Source organism: Carcharodon carcharias, chromosome 1, assembly GCF_017639515.1.
Source record: "Carcharodon carcharias isolate sCarCar2 chromosome 1, sCarCar2.pri, whole genome shotgun sequence".
NCBI classification, from domain to species: Eukaryota; Metazoa; Chordata; class Chondrichthyes; order Lamniformes; family Lamnidae; genus Carcharodon; species Carcharodon carcharias.
The window spans coordinates 154171862-154189252 of record NC_054467.1 but is presented as its reverse complement, the minus strand read 5'-3'; the positions used below and the strand labels follow the sequence as shown (position 1 = coordinate 154189252).

The following is a 17391-nucleotide window of genomic DNA, read 5'->3' as shown; positions in this document are numbered from 1 at the left end:
AGGCTTAGAGGCTGGAGGCTTTTCACACTTGTTAGCTCTTAGAATGTCTTCTCTTACACATAACCTAATCTCCTTTGTATAGGTTTCTCCCTTTTTAACGTAAATCCCATTGTCCCAATATGTATTTTTAACTCTACTTTGCTAATAATAAAAATATTTCATAATACCGATTTTATTAAGCTTTGGGAAAAATAAACACACTGTTTGGCTTCTTCTGGCTAAGTGTAACATTTCACCGCCTCTTTTGAAATTCAAATTACTCTGGTTTATCTAAAAATGCAAATTTTCCCTTTACACCTCACATTCTAAAACTTCAGCCATGTTTACCTGTTTAACATTTCAAACCTAGCTTTTCTTCTTATACATCAAAGCCTGCAGACCAGCTGTCTTTAATTCAATGAAGTCCCCCATACTTACACAGACACAAACTATTCCTACCTTACAATAAATTCCAATAACACTATGAAAATTATTATATTTTCCTGACATAGTTGAAGGAATGTAAATGTAGTGAAGGTTTTTATGAATGTGTTTTCTTTATAAAAATAGAACTTTATTTCATTTAATCTCAGCATGGGTCCTGAGGTGGATACTGGGTTATTTGGCAATTGAGGGTGTAAGAGTAGGCATGGGTTGACACCAAGTTGGCATAGGGGCTATGAATGGCTATGTGGGATGGGTAAAGGGGCATAGTTGGCATAAGGACTATAAAGGATCTGGGGATGGGTAGGTTGGTGTGGAGCATATGAGGGGCTATGGAGTGGAGAGTGGGGGCATCAGTTGGTATGGATAGACCTTGTGGAATCTGTGTGCAGGGGTTGTGAGGGCTCCCTGGAATTAAAATTAGACCATTCAGGGCAATTACTCCTGAGTCGTCTTTGCAGAGCCTGGAATCTTTCTGACTCTAGCTCTCGATTCAGGAGCCAAAATTCAGATCTTAGTGTCCTCTGCAGGGGTTGATGATTAGGTGCACAAAAAATACCATCTTGCCACTGGTGCCCACATCATAAGAACAAATTTTTAAAAACACTTATGAATTAGCAGAAAGTATCATGTTGGTGGAGATTGCAATATTTATGCTTAGCCAATTAAAACTTGACTAGTAATGCAGTTGCTCCAGATGCAAGTGATGGAGCTGGGTATCATCAGCACATGTGTGAAAGCTGATCCTGTGTCTTTAGAGATATCACCAAGGAGCAGCATATAGATGAGGAAGAGGACACAGTAAGGTTAGAGTCTTTGGAACCTTGGAGTGAATGTGAAGAAAGAAGCTATTGCTGGAGATGCATCGGCTGCATTTACATAGGGATGGGATTATGTAAGGGCAGTTCTATGAAGCTGGATGACAGAGGCATTGGAGAAGGATATTGAACAATATGGAAAGACTGGGAACAAAAAGGAGCAGCAACGCACCATGTTCAAAGACACAGGCAAGTCATTCATGACTTGGGTCAAAGATCATTTCAGTGATGTATGAAGAGTAGAAGCTGGACTGAAGGAATTCAAACATATTTGAATGTTACATGAATATACCACCACATCCACAATGAGTTGCATGCTGACACTTGGGCATGTCATTTTGACAATTGGAATTTTACTTTTACTTTTCAGGAGACAATCCAATAAAACAAGTGAACAGTTCTCGGAGATGGTCCCTAACTTCACAACTCTAATCGTGTGTGAGAAAGAAGCCTTAAGAATTCCAGGAAAGGAGCTCAGAATGTGTCCTTGTCATCCTATCCTCTAACAAAAAATGCTGGAAATACTCAGCAGGTCAGGCAGCATTTGTGGAGAGAGAATCAGAGTTAAAGTTTCAGGTTGATGTCCCTTCATCAGAACTGAGGAAAGATGGAAAAGTAGATTCCTGATCAAACACGTTAAGGAAAATAGAAAGAACTGAAGGTGAACAAGATAGAAGTAATAAACAGAAATCCTATCTGAGAGAACCTCTTCAAAGATACATGGCAGTTAAGTATATGCTGGAGTTCTTTGCCATATCACTATTTCTACTGAAAACTATCAGTGAAGGTGGCTCAGCAGAGCACCATTATAAACTTATTTTCTAACGTCTTTAAATGCAACATTTTCCCACCTCCGTGTCAATCTCTCCCATAACTCCTTGTTAAAATTTCTTCTGTCTGGTCTCTGCCTTTCAGCAGTAGCAGAGCTCCCTTTGCTGGTGACCCTATGAGTACTCTGGCTATTGTCATGGATGTACACTTCACCCTCCCCTAATTTCCTGCTTTTGGTTCTTGCCTCCACTGGCTCATGGTTGACTCGCTGATCCTCCTCAGCCTTCTGATTGCACAGGATAACATCCATTGTGGTGTCTCCTTATACTCTATTTCTCGAATAGCTCTGCACCTTCATATTGTATTATCAAGGGCCCTGTCTTTCATCAATTGGGTCAGAGGGGCTCTCTGTGCTGCAATGGCCCCGCCCCTCCCACTGGAACCGTGTGTTACAATCATAGCAATGGAGACAATTGGGTCAGTAGGACTCCGTGTGCTGCAGTGGCCTGGCCCCTCCCACTGGAACCGCCTGTCACAATCACAGCAATGGAGAGAATTGGGTCAGTGGGACTCTCCCAAGGAACCTCGCGCGCGGGGCCTGCGCCAGCCCAGAGCGATGAACTCGAGCAGCATCGACAGTTACAGTAGACAGTGGGAAAATACCCAAGGCTGCAGGATGACTTGTAGATTAAAAGTCAATTCATTATTCAAATTGTATTTTTTAAATCTTAAGTTTTAGAGCGAGAAAATATATTAAGTACCAAGAAATCTTCAACTTGCAACATTACATTGTTATGTAAGTACGGGATGGAGAGCATTATTTTTTATATACAGAATAGTGCGCAGGATGTAACACGTAAAAAAAAACACAACAAATTTGGCATAGATTTCAATCGTTGTAATCTGCGTCAGTATTGGCTTTTTTCTTTTGAGGGTAGCACTTTTTAATCAGTATAATTTAGTACAGCTCTGTAAGCGCAGTGTGAGTGGCTGCCTGAGCTGTCAATCACGGCCGGCTAAGACTGTGCTGGACCTGACGGCTGAGTTGCACGGCGCTGGTGAAATAGCTGCAGATCTTCGGGCTCTGACAGAACGTCTGAGCGCCAACGTTCGAGTTCCTAACGGACTCTCAGCAACGGTTCATTCGCTAGAGTGAAGGAGAGAGGGGGAGGGGCCAGAACCTCAACTTGGTGGTGGGAATGAAATAAAGGTAGGTGTTTAGAGGGCGCGTGGAGTCCTTTATTTTAAGTGCATATTTGGGGATAGGGCGGGGCTAATCAGCTGCTTGCCCGGCCTTGGGCTCTCGCGTTCTGGCCGATTGTTTCCTGTTGATGACTCCGCCCCCCCCCCCGTTTTTAGTATTACGCATGCGTGTAGTGACCACGACTTTTCTCTCTACTGGAGTCCGAGATTGTGTTTACAGTTTGTCTGTTTTCCTTCCAATGTTTTAAATTCATTTCATCCGTGTAATTTAACGAAATCCTGAGACTGAACTTTCTAGCAGTAATTTTAAAAAAGATCATTCGGATATCTAAAAAATTGGTTTTGTTGCTTTGTGTGACTTATTAATGAATTACAAATAATGACGTTTTACGTAAAAAATATACAGCATAGATTAAAATACAAAACAAAAACAGAATTACCTGGAAAAACTCAGCAGGTCTGGCAGCATCGGCGGAGAAGAAAAGAGTTGACGTTTTAAAATACTTTCCCCAGTATTGTGCTACTAATGATACGTTTCCCCGGTTAGAAGCTGGCAATTACACTGAACTGAGGAACTAAGATGCTAAGAAGTTCTTATTTGTCCTTTTCAAAGGGCATCAATGTAAAGCTTGGCAGCCGCCCTGCCTCTCAAAATGAATTAATGTTTTACATCAGAAAACATAACTTGTTTTTTTTACACTTTCGTGGTTCCTTGATCTTTTCCGCAAAACGGTGGTAATCCTGCTTTAAATGGATGTTAATCCAGGGTGAGTGTATGCACATGGCAGTTCACAAAATGCTTATGTTGAGCGTTCTCCAATCTTGTATCAATCAATTTAAATATTTTAGAGAATGGCGATTCTTTCCTCCCTGTTCTCTAAGCATGTCAGTTTCCAGCTGTTGGAAAAACTTCTGTGCATGTAAGCATTCAAGTTGTTTCCCAAACAGGGTGCTTAAAGTTTGAGGGAGGCAGGAAGCAAAGGCAGCCTGTACTTATATAGCACCTTTAAAAATGAAAACACCCCAAGGTGCTTTACAGAAGCCTTTTTAAACAGAGTATGACACCAAGCCATATAAGGAGATATTAGGGCAGATGATCAAAAGCTTGATCAATCTTCGTTGGCATCCTATCTGAGTGAGATGATGGACATGTCAGAAATCAAATCTCTTGGGTTGGGGGTAGCTTCATATGGTTCACTTTTGCTGATGATTGAAGAGACCAATCTGCTAGAGGCAGATTCTGTCAGAATTGGTGCAAATAAAGCAGGTATCAGCTGTCGTTATGGGTTGTTGTTTTCGGTATTGGTGTCTGTTGCCAAGTCGCTATAGTAACTATAGTCAGTGATTGTCATGGTGGCACACGCTTGCCCACAGGTGATGTCGCTGTTTCCCTCCCTTGTTGGCTAGTGCCTCCCAACTATGAGAATCTATGTTTGGGACCTATGTGTCATGCTTGCAAGTATCCATGAAGCAGAGCTTTGAGCAAAGTACTGGTTGTCTGGCACCAGTTACCTCACTATACAGAAAATCCTTAGGTATCCGACTGCCTTCCACCTTCCGAATGTACCTGAACCAGTGAATTCACCTCTGCTTGCTGAGTGCTAACATACTTGGCAGCTTTGTCATTGGGAGGACTACCACGTTTGTGATTTTTGTCCTGTGTTAGGCCCAGAATGTGCCACAAACAGCAAAGTTGTTGACCAAAGACTTGGTCAAAGAATTAACAAAGGAAAGCGATGTAGCGATGGAGAAGTGTGATAGAATTCCAGAGCATAGGGCCTATGCAGCTGAAGGAACAGCCATCAACGGTAGGGCATTTAAAATCAGGGATACTCAAGATCGGAATTAGATCAGTGTAAATACTTCGGAGGGTTGTAGGACTGAGGACATTACAGAGATAGGGAGAGGCAAGGCCATGGAAAGATTTGAAGACAAGGAGATAATTACGAAAATCGAAGTGTTGTTTAATTAGGAGCCAGTATAGGTCAGCAAGCATGGGCGAATGACACGGGCAACAGAATTTTAGATGACTTCAAGTTTATGGAGGGTAGAAGGTGGAAGGGCGACCAGGTGTGCATTGGAATAGTCTACAGGTAACAAAAGCATGGGGGTTTCAGCATCGTGAGAGCCAGGATGACCAACTGAACTGCAATTTCCAGGATCCTCCTGGAATTTGCCTTCCTGTCCTGTGTGTAGGCTTCTCAGGATGCAATTACTCCCAAATTCCTCCAGGCAGTGACTGGGATACTACTCAGGGTATTCTCTTGTTGCTACCCGAGCATTTTTGTGTCTGTGCATGTGCAATATCCTATTGTGCGGGTGCAACTCACTCCACTCAGCCATGAGGAGCAGGAGGATTGGCTGCACTTTGCTCTCTGAGAATTCTTGGGCTTCAGCAGGTGGGTGGTTGGTGTGGGGTAGGGGTTTGGTAGGAGCCCAGGGAAGGTCCAGCAATGTAGCACCCTGGCATGAGCCCAGGGGCTGGACCTGGCACAGGCCCTCGGGGTGGACCAGTGGAGGTTAGAGGTTTCTGGTCAGGCCCGACAAGAGTGAAGGTGGTCTGGCAGTGGAGATTCTGAGTGTGTCTGCCTAGGGAAGTAATTGGTCTGGAGTGATGGTGTGTGTCTGTGTGTGTCTGTGTCTGTGTGTTTGGGAAGTAATGTGGGCTGTAAGTGGACTGTAGAATCCTGTGTTGTGCATCGTTGTTTATCTGAGCAACTCATTTGGGCCTCCTTATCCTGTTGATGCTGTGCTTCTGATCCTGGCTCTCTGCCCCTCTCCCCCAGCCCCATCCCTCTCCACCTCTGATCTGGACAGCACCCCATTCCCCACCAACCCCCTTTATAAGATATACAAGATCAGTTCAGACCAGTATGCTAAATTCCCAGCTTTTACTGTTTTTTTTTTCTTCTGGGGTGGCTATTCAGCAATTTCTTCTGGACAATAGTGCTGCAGGAAAAATCAAATGCTTTAATGTTGTGTACTAACTCTTAATTATTTCTTTCACTGCTACCATCAGTGACAGGCCTTTAAGTATCAGTACTTCCATAGAACCATAGAACAGTTACAGCACAGAAGGAGACCATTCGGCCAATCTTGTCCATACCAGCCCGAGGACACCCAGGTGCCCTTTCTAATCCCATCTTTCTGCACCCGGCCCATAGCCCTGCAACTTACAGCACTTAAGGTGTAGAACCAGGTACTTTTTAAAAGAGTTTAGAGTTTCTGCCTCTACCACCAACTTGCGCAGTGAATTCCAGACACCCACGACCCTGTGCATAAAAAAAAGTTCTTCCTCATGTCCCCCCACACCTTCTGCCACTTATCTTCAATCTATGTCCCCTGGTTCTAGAATTTTCCACCAAGGGAAACAATTTTATCCTGTCCACTCTATCTATTCCTCTCATAATTTTGTACACCTCAATCAAGTCATCTCTCAGCCTTCTTTGTTCTAAGGAAAATAACCTCAACCTAACCAATCTCTCCTTGTAGCTACACTTTTCTAACCCTGGCAACGTTCTTGTAAACCTCCTCTACACTCTCTCCAGAGCTATTAAGTCCTTCCTGTAATGCGGTGACCAGAACTGCACACAATATTCCAGTTGCAGCCTCACCAGTTTTTTATACAATTCCAACATTATATCCTTACTTTTATATTCTATACCACTGCCAACGAAGGAGAGCATTCCATATGCCTTCTTTGCAACCTTGTCTACTTGAACTGCTGCCTTCAGGGACCTGTGTACTTGTACGCCAAGATGTCTCACTTCATCTACCCTTATTAGTATATTCCCATTTATTGTGTAATCCCTGTAACTGTTTGACCTCCCTAAGTGTATGACTTCACACTTCTCTATGTTAAAATCCATCTGCCACTTTACCGCCCATCTATATCGTTTTAGAGACTATGGCTATCTTCTACACTATCCACTACTCGGCCAATCTTTGTGTCATCTGCAAATTTCTCAATCATGCCACCCACGTTCACATCTAAATTGTTAATATATAACACAAACAGCAAGGGTCCCAACACCCGAGCCCTGTGGAACACCACTTGAGACAACTTTCCATTTGCAAGGGCATCCATCGACCATTACCCTTTGTTTTCTGTTACAAAGCCAATCTTTTATCCAGTTTGCCACATTACCCTGAATCCCATGGGCTTTTACTTTCCTGACCAATCTGCCATGTGGGGCCTTGTCAAATTCCTTGCTAAAATCCATGTACACAACATCAACTGCACTACCTTCATCAACCCTTCTTGTCACTTCCTCAAAGAATTCAATCAAATTTGTGAGGCAATACCTTCCTTTAACAAATCCATGCTGGCCATCCCTGACTAGTCCATGACTTTCCACATGGCAGTCAATCCTATCTCTCAGGATTGATTCTACTAATTTGCTCACCACCGATGTAAGACTAACCAGCCTATAATTGTTTGGCATTTCCTTTGATCCCTTTTTAAACAATGGAACTGCGTTTGCATTTCTCCAGTCCTCCGGTACCTCCCCTGTATTTAGTGAAAATTGGAAAATCATCCTCAGATCATCTGCTATCTTCTCCCTGACTTCCTTCAGCAGCCTCAGAAACAATCCATCTGGCCCTGATGACTTATCAACTTTCAAGGATTTCAACCCTTCGAGTACTTCCTCTCTCTTTATGACTATCCCGTCCAATATCTCGCAGTGTTCCTCCTGGACTACTGTATCTACATCCTCTCTTTCCTTCGTAAATATGGAGCCAAAATATTCATTCCCACAGCCTTTGCATCTACACACAAGTTTCCATCTTCATCTCTGATAGCTCGCACTTTTTCATTAACTAACCTTTTAGCATTAATGTATTGGTAAAACATCTTTGGGTTATCTTTAACTTTACTTCCTAATCTTTTTTCATGCCTTCTCTTTGATTTCCTTATTTCCTTTTTCACTTTGTCCCTGCACTTATTTGTCTAGGCTATCTGCAGTGCTTAGTTCATTGTGCCTATCATACGCTTTCTTTTTCTGTTTGATCTTCCCCTGTATTCCTCTAGACAACCAATGGGGTCTAGATTTGGCAGTGCCACTCTTGTTTAGTGTTATACAGTTCAAATGCTCTCCAGATGTGCAACCTAGATTTAGAAGGGAAAAATCAATTGTTTTAAAATATCCCTTTAATTTAAAATAAAACAGATAGCTCTGAAGCAGGGGTAACGAAGTCTTGGTAAACATCTCAGTTTGGAGAAATGCCTATAATCTCAGGTTGCCATGGGGAGGGAAACTCAAATAGTCCCATTGAGGTGTCAGGTGGCAGTTTTTGCATCTTTTGCAGAAAAAACACAGCTCACAGAACAGAAGAAAAGCTGCTGAGATGTAGGACAAAAAGCTATTGATGTGGAAAAGCAGGGAAAACAGTTAAAAACCAAGCGCGATGCTTTTAAGGTTCAGTTTCTGAAAAAAGGGAACAGATAGGTTCTTGAAGATTTAAGGAATGGAGAGTCGTTGAGGTGGTGGTATTCAGATCCATGAAAATTCAGATGAATGGAATGATTGTCAAAGGACACTGGAAGTTTCAACCTGGCAAGGCTGGGGGAGGTGAACCTTTGCAGGCGAGCTATGAGTGACTCTGAGTGTTCCCATATCTGCAGGTAGCATGATGTAAAGTAAACGTGTTTCATAAGAGAAATTTAGTTGTGTTTGTTAGTAGAAAACTTAACCTTTTTAGTTTGATGTATCAGCTGCCTGTTAACTAATGTTTGATTTATGTTGATTTTTGTTTGTTACAGTAAAAATCTTAAAGTGAAATCTTGTCCTTTGTTTATTTCTGTTGGTCATTTGGGAGATTCATCTATTTTTAAAAGTTATCGGGGATCATAATAGATTTTAACAGTTCAGATGAATGTAACACAAAGCATTGATGGTCAACATTGTGTGTTGATGAAACCTTTGAGAATTGATTAATATTGACCACTAGGATAATGCTAATTCCATGGAAATATTTATAAAAGGCATGAGAAAACAATCACGAGTAGCAGAATTTGACTTTATGTGTACAATGTATAAAAGATATATCTTTAAAATTCCCCGATTCAGTTTCAGTTCTGATGACTAGATTTTTAATAAAAATTCATTCTGGGATGTAATGATGTTGGCAAATTCACCGTCCTATGCATTTTTCTACTAGCTCTACTAATTTACCTAAGTTTTGACATTCTACTTGCGCTTTTTCAGATGGGCATCCATTCCATCACTTTCCAACCTCCTTGTGGTATGTGTGCTTTGCTGCTCACCATGACCTGGATTTTGTGGTCAGCAGTGAACAAGGGTGCTTGCTGTCCATTATGCTTACAGCTGCTGACAGGCATTTTGTGGGCTCAGTCATCAGTATTCAAATACAGGATAGTGTCCTCGATGGGGAGACCTGTGTGAACTGGACAAGGAATAGTGTCTCTCTATAACCAATCAGATTGAATAATCCTTACTGAGGCATGCAAATTCTAGGGTGTGTAAGAATATTTAATTCAATGTAAAAGCATGTACAGAAAGCAAAAAAAAATGGGATTAAGAAAGAGACGAGATAAAATGTTAAGGAATTTAAAAAACTCTGCAGCGATGATAAAATCTGAAAAATGAAACCCTGCACATGTAGAAGTAAATTTCCATTGTCAAAAAAAGTTGTTTTTGCAATAATTAAGGCTTACCAAGCTACTTAAAATTGACTTATACTTGAATGGAAAAGCACTAACATTTTCTGGTATTTTTAGAGAATTTCCACAACTTCACACCCCTCATGTATGTAAATGCCAAGCTCTTGGTGAGTTAATGGTGTAATCAAGTTTGTGGAGGAACAGGAAAAATTGAACAGTGACTTCCTGATTTCTGCTTAATTTCGGTTATGTGGACACCAAAATTTGATGGCCGATTTGCTTCTTAATAACTCTTAAGTGCTAATGACCACACTTTTATCCTAACTTCAAAATCCAAGCCAATGTTTGTACACCTACTCCTGCTTCATTCAAAGCATGTATTTATCAATTTTTGAGCATTTTGTCCTGGCTGAAACCCAGTCTTGCATCTGTCCTCCTTGAGCTCTTTACAGTATGGAAATATTGATCTGCCATCAACAAAATAATTTTCATTTATGAACAAAAGAGATATTGGTTAGTGATGAAGATTCCAGAAGGCACAGAACTAATACCAGAAGTTGGAGGACTAAGGGATGAAGAGCAATTGTGTACTCTACAACTTTTTAGGGAAAAATAGGTTATATATGGCTGCAACTCCAGGGTTTCCTTGTTTGCAGCTATGACTTTAGTTGTGATCTATTTTTTATTCAGACACTGGGTGTGGGCTTTGCTAGTTGGGCCAGCATTTATTGCCCATCCTTGTTGCCCTTGTGAAGGTGGTGGTGAAGCTGTTTTCTTGAACCGCTGCAGTCCCTATCATCTAGATACACTCACACTGCTGTTAGGAAGGGAGTTCCCAGGATTTTGACCCAGCAACAGTGAAGGAATATTTCCAAGTCAGGATGGTGAGTTTTGTTGCATGATCAAAAATAAAACTAAATCTTTCATCAAAGCATAGATGCATAGGCCAAAAGGACAGAAGTTTTTAAGCCTTTGAAAGGGTTCAATAAATTGGAAACACTTAATTCCAGACCTAGCAGCATAGCATGATTTTAAGTGAGGCAAAACCAAAATAAATGAGCAATTCAGATAAAATTTCTTCATCAGATGAAGAAATTACCACTGCAAGCTGTTGAGCAGGATGCAACTTATTGGGGGAGAAGCGGGGAAATAATTAGATGGGAAGAGGAAATTAAATTGTGGTCTTCTGAATGGACAATAAAATTGTTTTGATAGCTTGCCAGAAACCACTCCAGTACATTGCCAAGCATAGTCATGGACCAATCCAATGGAAGTTCATGCTCACCAATGCTTTCCTGGGGCATGGTACCTGAAGGGTGAGGAGGAGGAGCTTACCAGAAATATTTCGACCAATAATTCTGTTTCTGCACCTCTTGTACCCCTTATCTCCAGGACAGTAATCTAAAATATAAAAAACCTATCTAGCACTCCTGTGTCCTCACCATTATTTTCTGCATTTCTCAGTTTTCCCTCATTTTCTTTGTACTTTTGGGCGTAATTTTGGTCTTTGAGAAGCTGATGTTGAGTTGCATAGATTTTTTTTTAATACCCAGCTTCTCGATTATCAGCATAATGAAAACTACAGTGGATCTAGCAAGAAAAAATTTCAGACTTCATACCTTTTAGATTGACTCCATACTTCCTTTGCCTTATTTTTGATGAAGCCCATCACACTATTTAGCATATTAGATGACAAGATGCAAATCTGTTTTTTACTTGTACCCATTCTAACATTTTTTTCTTCACTTCTCATGCATGCTTTTATTCTCTTAAATTTATTTGTCAATCTTCACAGCTATTATATTGGATTTCCAGCAGCTTATTCATCATTTCTCCTTATTAAGATGTACATCAATGTCAGTGTGTTAAAGCACAACTTTTTAAAATACTCCAATGCTTCTGCCATTTAGACAGATATCATCCTATTCTGCTGCCTCATTGACTTTCTTGTAGTCTTCCATCCAAGCGTTCCAGCAGCTAGCACTAATGCCAGCATATTTTCAGACATACGAAGTAGACTAATGCCTCTTCAATTCTTTGATACTTTCCTGGCCCACCCCTTTTTGTGTAGTGGAATTATTACTGCCAGTTTCAAAACATATTTTAATGTTTTTATGCTAATAATTAAAGAACGTAATTAGAAGACATTTGCTTCCATATGTTGTTGTGCCTAATAAACTCAGAGGCATAAAGGTATACAGCACAGAAACAGGCCGTTCGGCCTATCCTGTCCATGCCGGCCATCAAGCACCGATCTGTTCTAATCCCATTTTCCAGCACTTGGCCTGTAGCCCTGTTGATTACTGTTGATTAAGATTGATTGTTCTTTTGGGGAAAGCCTGAGAGTAAGCACCAAAGGTTACAATTAATCCAGATCTTCTTGTTAATTGTATGGGTCAATGCATATTGCACCATTGAGGCCTTTTTAAATAGCTTGCTGTATAATATTCACAATAGCTACACTCAAATGAAAGTGGAATTTTGTCCCATTTATGGTAAAGCAAACAAGCTGTAGAATACAATGGGACACTCTGTAAACTAACTAGATTTCACCTGTTTAAAATATGATATGCTTAAAATTAGAGGCTTTTAACATTTAAAAAAAAAATCAGTTTCCACAAATAAATTCCTGGAGTTTTCCCAGTTGGTGGGTTGATTAAAAGGGATGTGGGCTTTGCTGGCTAGGCCAGCATTTATTGTCCATCCCTAATTGCCCTTGAGAGGTGGTGATGAACTACCACCTTGACCTGCTGCAGTCCATGTGGTGTAGGTACACCCACAGTGCTGCTGGGGAGGAAGTTCCAGGATCTTGCCCCAGTGACAGTGAAGGAACAGTGATATATTTCCAAGTCAGCATGTTGAGTAACTTGGAGGGGTACTTCTAGGTGGTGTATCTGTTGCCCTTGTTGTTCTAGATGGTAGTGGCCATGGGTTTGGAATGTGTTGTCAAAAGAGCCTTGGTGAGTTCCTGCAGTGCATCATGTAGATGGCACACACTGCTGCTACTGTGCGTTGGTGGTGGCGGGAGTGAATGTTTGTCGATGGGGTGCCAATCAGGTGGGTTGCCTTGTCCTGGATAGTGTCAAGCTTTCTGAGGGTTATTGGAGCTGTACTCATCCAGGCAAGTGGAGAGCATTCCATCACACACCTGACTTGTATCTTCTAGATGGTGGAGAGGCTTTGGTTCTGTTTGAGTGCAATTATTGTCCCACCGGCAGGACACGCCCGTTAGAGGTGGAGGCACAGTGGTATGCAGTGGGGAAGGAGTTGCCCTGGGAGTCCTCAAACTTGACTTCGGAACCCATGAAGTTTCTTGGCATCAGGCCAAACATGGGCAAGTTAACTTTCTGCTGATTAGCACCTGCCACAACCTTTATACGAATATATGAATTAGGAGCAGGGTGGCCATTCGGCCCCTCGAGCCTGCTCCACCATTCAATTAGATTATGGCAGATCTGAATGTAACTGTAACTCCACATTCCTGTCTATCCTTGATGACCTTTCACCCCCTTGTTAATCAAGAATCTATCTCATAGACTCATAGACGTTTACAGCACAGAAGGAGGCAATTTGGCCCATTGTGTCCAAGCCTAACAACAAGATCTGACTGCACTAATCCCATTTTCCAGCGTTTGGCCCCTAGCCCTGGAGGCTATGGCAATGCAAGTGAACATCTAAATATTTCTTAAATGTTACGAGCGTTTCTGACTCAACCACCCTTTCAGGCATTGAATTCCAGACTCCAACCACCCTCTGGGTGAAAAAACTTCTCAACTCCTCTCTTAGCTTTCTACCCCTTACCCCCTTACCTTAAATCTGTGCACCCTGGCTATTGACCCCTCTAATAATGGGAAAAGTGCCTTCCTATCCACCGTATCAATGCCCCTCATAATCTTTTACACCTCTATCAGGTCCCTTTTCAACCTTTGCTGCTCCAAGGAAAACAACCCCAGCCTATCCAATCTTTCCTCATAGCTCAGACCCTCCAGCCCAGGCAGCATCCTGGTAAATTTCCTCTGCACCCTCTCCAGTGCAATCACATCCTATAATGTGGTGACCAGAACTGCACACAGTACTCCAGCTGTGGCCTAACCAGTGTTTTATACAATTCCAGTCACAGAACCATCCCTCTGCCATCACCCTCTGCTTTCTGCCTCTCAGCTAATTTTGGATCCAATGTGCCACTTTGCCATGGATCTCTAGGGCTCCTACTTTCTTGACCAGTCTGCCATGAGGGACTTTATCAAAAGCCTTGCTAAAGTCCATGTAGACCACATGAAATGCATTACCTACTCAAAAAATTTGATCAAATTTGTCAAACATGACCTTCCCTTAACAAAGCCATGCTGACTATCCCTGATTAATCCATGTCTTTCCAAGTGCAGAAAAATGTTGTCCTTCAGAATTCTTTCTCGTAACTTCCCCACCACCGAGGTTAAACTGACTGGCCTGTAATTTACTGGTCTATCCCTTCCTCCCTTTTTTAATAATGGGACAACATTAGCAGTCCTCTGGCACCTCACCTGTGGCCAGAGAGGATTTGAAAATTACTGCCAGGGTCCCTGAGTTACATCTCATCTGGGCCTGCAGATTTATCCACTTTTAAGGCCGCTAAACCCGCTAGTACCACCTCTCTCTCTCTCTCTCTTAATTTCCTCTAATATTTCACAATCCTTCATCCTGATGTCTATATCTGCGTCGTCCTTTTCCATTGTGAAGACTGACTCAAAGTATTCACTGAAGACTGTACCCACGTCTTCCGGGTCCCCACACACATTACCTTTATGGTCCCTAATTGGCCCAACTCTTTCCCTAGTTATTCTCTTGCTCTTTTATATATTTTAAAAAACCCTTTTGGGTTTTCCTTTATTCTACCCACCAATGCTTTCTCATGCATTCTCTAAGCTTTCCTAATTCCTTTTTAAGTTCCTCCCTGCACTTTTTATACTTCTCTAGGGTCTCTGCTGTACTGAGCCTTCGGTATCTGCCATAAGCTTCTCTTTTTTTTCTTAATCCTAAACTTTGTCCATTGACATCCAGGGTTCTCCGGACTTGGTCTCCCCTCACTCCTTTGTCTTTACGGGAACATATTTGCCCTGTAGTCTTGTTATTTCCTTCTTGAATGCCTCCGACTGCTCTGACACAGTTTTATCTGCAAGCAGCTGCTCCCAGTCCATCTGGGTCAAATCGTACCTCAGCTTCATAAAATTAGCCTTTCTCTAGTTTAAAACTTTTATTCACAGCCCAACCTTATCCTTTTCCATAACTATCCTAAATCTAACTGAGTTATGGTCACTATATCCAAAATACTTCCCTACTGATACGCCTTCCACCTGCTCGGGCTTATTTCCAAATATTAGGTCCAGAGCTGCCCCCTCTCCTGGCTTTCTACATACTGGCTAAAAAAGTTCTCCTGGATGCAACTTAAGAATTTTGCTCCCTCCCGACCTTGCACATTAAAACTACCCCAGTTAGTATTTGAGTAGTTAAAATCCCCTACTATTATTGCCTTATTGTTCTTACACTTCTCTGAAATTTGATTACATATTTGATCCTCAATCTCACCCTGACTGTTTGAGGGCCTATAGTACACACCCTTTTGAGGAGGAGAGTTCCAAAGACACTCAACCCTCTTCAGAGAAAAAAATTCTCTTCCTCTCTGCCTTAAATGAGTGGATGCCTTATTTTTAAACAGTAACCCCTAGTTCTAGATTCTCCCCTAAAAGGAAGCATCTCTGGACATCCACCCTGTCAAGACCCCTCAGGATCTTAAAGGTTTCAATTAAGTCACCTCTTACTCTTCTAAATTCCAGTGTATACAAGCCTAACCTGTCCAGCCTTTCCTCATAAGACAACCTGCCCATTCCTGGTATTAGTCTAGTAAAACTTCTCGAACTGCTTCTAACACATTTACATCTTTCTTCAAGTAAGGAGACTAGTACTGTGCATAGCACTTCATCTGTTGTCTCACCATTCCCCTGTACAACTGAAGCATAACCTCCCTACTTTTTTAAACTATTCCCCTCACAATAAATGATAATATCCTATTAACTTTCTTAATTACCTGCTGTAGCTGCATACCAATCTTTTGTGATTCATGCACTGGGACACCAAGATCCCTCTGCATCTGAGCTCTGCAATCTCTCACCATTTAGATGATAAGCTTCCTTTTTATTTCTCCTGCTAAAATGAACAATTTCACATTTGCTAGATCTTTGCTCACTTGCTTAACCTATCTTTGTCACTTTGTAGCTTCCTTACACCCTGTTCACCATTTACTTTCCTATCTTCTCTTTGCGTCGTCAGCAGATTTAGCCACCATTCCCTCTGCCCCTTCATTCAAGTCATTTATATAAATTGTAAAAGGTTGAGGCCCTAGGACTGACCGCTGTGACACACCACTTTTCACATCCTGCCATCAGGAAAAGACCCATTTATGCCAACTCTCTGCTCCCTGTTAGCTAGCCAATCTTCTATCCATGCAGCCCCCACAACACTCAAGAAGCTTGACAATTTGTCCAGGACAAAGCAGCCCGCTTGATTGGCACCACATCCACAAACATCCACTCCCTCCACCACCGATGCACAGTAGCAGCAGTGTGTACCATCTACAAGATGCATTGCAGGAATTCACCAAGGCTCCTTCGACAGCACCTTCCAAACTCATGACCACCACCATCTAGAAGTACAAGGGCATCAGATGGATGGAAACACCAGCACCTGGAAGTTCCCCTCCAAGTCACTCACTATCCTGACTTGGAAATATATCGCTGTTCCTTCACTGTCGCTGGGTCAGAATCCTGGATCTCCCCTCCTAACAGCACCATGGGTGTACCTACACCTCATGGACTGCAGCGGTTCATGAAGGCAGCTCACCACCATCTTCCCAAAGGCATTTAGGGATGGGCAATAAATGCTGGCCCAGCCAGTGAAGCCCACATCCCATGAATGAATTTTAAAAAAAACTTGGAACGCCATAGCATACAGGGCTACGGGCCAAGTGCTGGAAAATGGGACTAGAATAGATGGGTGCTTGATGGCCTGCACTGACGTGATGGGCCGAAGGTCCTAATTCTGTGCTATATTACTCTGATGCTGAGGCCCTGCCCCACTCCCACCCATGGATACCTTTTCCCACTCCAAATGTACTTATGTTTTAGAAAGAGCTAATTTAACCAGGCTTTCTTGAGTCAAAGAGTAAATTTATTGGTTACTAAAAACCGAAGAAAAAAGTAGTAAAAATGCAACACCCATACACACAGATCAGAACTGAGGAGTTGAGTCCAAATAAAAGTTTTTAAAATGATATACAAATCAGTCTTTGGCTTATCCGTGAGGAGTAGATGGAGAAACGTTGCAGCCATTAAGTTGGGTGATTCTGGCTGAGCTGACTTTGGCAGTTCAACATTTGGCTTGGCGAAACTTGGTTCTACGGGTTGGCTGAAGAAGCTGTCCTGTTTCATTTTTGATTGTAGCTTTGCTGACTTGCCTCTAACAACAGAGAGAGAGAGAGTATTTTGTCTGCAAGCTGCCAACGAACCAAATGAACAG

At 42.0% G+C, this 17391-nt stretch overlaps 1 protein-coding gene across 1 annotated transcript in view; it reads left to right on the top strand.

Moving 5' to 3' along the window:
* Window positions 1-3049: 3049 nt before the first annotated feature.
* The window catches only part of clocka (clock circadian regulator a), a 166169-nt gene continuing 151827 nt past the window's right edge, over window positions 3050-17391 (top strand). Inside the window, exon 1 of the mRNA XM_041196182.1 lies at window positions 3050-3222. The gene's annotated coding sequence lies outside the window, so the exon portion shown is untranslated. The remainder of the gene's footprint in view (window positions 3223-17391) is intronic.